This window comes from Mastomys coucha, unplaced genomic scaffold (assembly GCF_008632895.1).
Source record: "Mastomys coucha isolate ucsf_1 unplaced genomic scaffold, UCSF_Mcou_1 pScaffold8, whole genome shotgun sequence".
Classification (NCBI taxonomy): Eukaryota; Metazoa; Chordata; class Mammalia; order Rodentia; family Muridae; genus Mastomys; species Mastomys coucha.
This window is the reverse complement of record NW_022196914.1, coordinates 1,831,348-1,834,717: the sequence shown is the minus strand read 5'-3', so window position 1 is coordinate 1,834,717 and position 3,370 is coordinate 1,831,348.

The following is a 3,370-nucleotide window of genomic DNA, read 5'->3' as shown; positions in this document are numbered from 1 at the left end:
CTATTTTCTCGAAGAATCTAAAGAAGTTGAACAGTTTGTGCGCTAACACTCACTGTATGGATTAAAGTCATGAATAAAGAAATTCCTAGGGATGTAGCTTCTCTGATTAAGTTCTTGCCTAACATGTACAAAGTTTTGATTTTCATTCCCAACATCACATAATCTAGCCATAGTGGTGAATACCTGTAATTCCAGGACTTGAGTGGTGAAATCTAGAGAAGCAGGAGTTCAAAGTCATCCTTGGTAACAATATAGTAAATTGGGAGGCAAGCCTGGGAGAACAGAGACAAAGAGAAAGAAACAAGGAGAGAGAGAGAGAGAGACAGAGAGAGAGAGAGAGAGAGAGAGAGAGAGACAGAGACAGAGACAGAGACACAGAGAGAGAGACAGAGAGAGACAGAGACAGAGAGACAGAGAGACAGAGACAGAGAGATGTCATTGTTATTAGAGGTGACCATGGCAATGACATTTGTTGATAGAGTAAGGGACCTAGATTGTATGCCCAGTAAAAACTCACAGCACAAGACTTGCAGGAAGTTCATCTCTACAAGTCAGTCACACAGCTAAGGATGGCTGAGGCTTGATTTTGGTTTTTTCCTACTACAAATTCCTTCCTATAACAGAGTAGTTAGTAGTTAGTGAACTACTCTCTGGCCCATCTCCTCCCACTGCCATCCTGAAGAACCTGAGAACTTTTTGGTTTTTTGTTTGTTTTTTTCAAGACAGGGTTTCTCTGTGTAGCATTGACTGTCCTAGAACTCACTTTGTAGACCAGGCTGGCCTCGAACTCAGAAATCCGCTGCTTCTGCCTCCGAAGTGCTGGGATTAAAGGCATGCTCCACCACTGCCCAGCTCATCCTGGAGAACTTTCAGAAAGTTTTTCTAAGGTTCAGTTTATATTTCTGTAAACTAGAATCATACTGCTGCTAACTCCCCTTGTACAGTTAATCAAGACAAAACTGAAGGGCTAAATACAGTCCCAAAATATAGGTTGAACATATTCAGTGACTTTACCCATTAACACTGATAACATATACCTCATTGTCACTAGGCACCAGGCCAACCTATGCTGGAAAGTTGATTTGGGTTGTGTTTGTGAACCGAACAAACCCAAGAGTCACAAGGAAATTCAATTGTTTAACTGTCACAGAAATCAATATCCATCCCATCAGCAATTTCACAACTGGTACCTGTCTACACATACACCACAGCAAGTTAAAATACAGGCTATCATATCAAGTTAGAGACTTCATGCTTCCTATTTCTGGCAAATAGTTCCTTGGGAGCATAGAGAGGGACAGTGGGTAGATAATACAAATATGCCCCTGCTGTCCACAAAAGTGTCACCTGTATTGCGTTTGCTGAGATGTGGTGCTTTTTGGTTGTTGGTGTTGCTGGTGGTGGTAGTGGTGGTGGTGGTGGTGGTGGTGGTGGTGGTGGTGGTGGTGGTGTGTGGTGGTAGTGGTGGTTTGATTTATTTTTAGGGATGGGTGAGGCATTTAGGAAGAGAACACTCCTATTGCCCAGTGATCAGTAACACGTGGTCCCTGTCATAGAGCTATTGAGCTCTGTGACCTTAGAACAATGAGCCTTGGGTCTGCCTTGTCACAGCAGTCTCACTCATGAGAAAGGTGAAAAGAAGAGGAATTATTCAGTAAGTATTTTGCACATCTCCTTGTGTTCTAGCATGATCTAGTGTTCGCTAGTGGTCAGTTATGAGGACCATTAACGAACAGTGAGAAATGAAGGCAAAAGAGGGATGAGAAGAGAACAACGATGTTGTGAAAACTCGACCAGCTTATCTCTGAAAATATACTGTTAACCACTGTTTAGAACCCTGACTGTCTGGGTAGCTGACTCATGGTTCACTCTGCAGATGCTCTTCTACTGGAGCATGATGGGAACATCCCAGCTGCAGAGCCTTTTCTCCAGGGGAATAGCAGAATTATGGGCAAGCTTCCAGAATAATCTTATCTTGAATTTTCATAAAAGCAGGTGAGAGAAGTAGATGGTTGTATTGCTCTACATGTAAAATGTCATACAAACTTACATAACAGTCCAAGAATCATAGGTTGGTACCAGCTCTGCAAAGGAAATTATTCTCTGAGGACCCTAAAAACAAACAAGTACTCCCCCCCCCAACCTCTTCACCTCTCATTTGGAATTACCTGCAAAGAGCATACACTTTCTGATAAGAAAAACATTCTTGAAGCCACTGAATCATAAATCTTTCTCTAAAGGTGAAAGTGTGAATAAATCTACAAAAGGGCAAGCTGTAACTTGTAACAAACAAGCTGTAACTTGTAACCTATAACTCTTTTCATAAATACCATGGTAGAAACATAAGGTAACGGACTAATGGAGAAACTTCTTTTTGCAGCAACCATTAATTAATGCAAAAACATAGGTGATCCTTGAGTACCCAGTCCTCCACAGGAGTATGTTTCACCCCTTTAAAGATGATCAAGAAAGAAAGAACAGAAAAAAAGTAAGAGCTAGAAGATACAGAGGAGAGCCTTGAACTATTGCCTTTTGGGTATACCATAGTCTCTGCACTCACAGATTCACAGCAGCTAGGGTTGCCTGCACAGGCCTTGCCTGGATCCATTAACACTTGGTCATAGATGGGGGAAGATCTCATGGGAGCCCACCAATCAAAATAAAATAAACAGAAGAGGGTTGCCAAAATTATCTGAATAATTATCTTAATTCTTACTTGACAATTGCATATATAACTATTCCTTACATACTTAGGATTAGGCCCAGACAGAAATATATTCTAGAAAAGTTATATAGACTCAAGTTATCACAATACTTCCAACAGTTTTGTGCCCAGCCCCTAATTATGCAATCAGCAGAAGTACATTTTGGAACCATAACTACAGGTGATAATAGCTCTAATAATGGGTTAATATGTATTGTTTTAGTATTTATTTTATCTTAATGAGATAAATTTGCTTTTAAAATGACTATGGGTTACAGGAATGATCTATATTAAGCCAGATTTTCTTTATTTAAACCTAGTGAAGTTGGGAAACTAAACAAAAAGAGAGAGTGAGTGGTATATTTGAAGATGCAGCTTGGGCTAGGAAATACAGAGGTTGTGGATATAAGTTTGGGGACCAAGGAAACCTATAATAAATCTTTGCTATGCTGTTAACAGTACTGCAATCCTTAATCATTTGTTCAACCTCTTTATACTAGGTAAATACATTGTCTATAAGTAACAGAGTATGAACAAGTTGTAATTTACTAAAAAGACAGCCAGTTCTACCAAGTCAATAGGAAGATAAACAGCCAGAAATTTGGCATACTTCCCTGAGTTATTAGTAGTTAGAATGCCTCAATCCAAAGCCACTGCCAGCTAGCA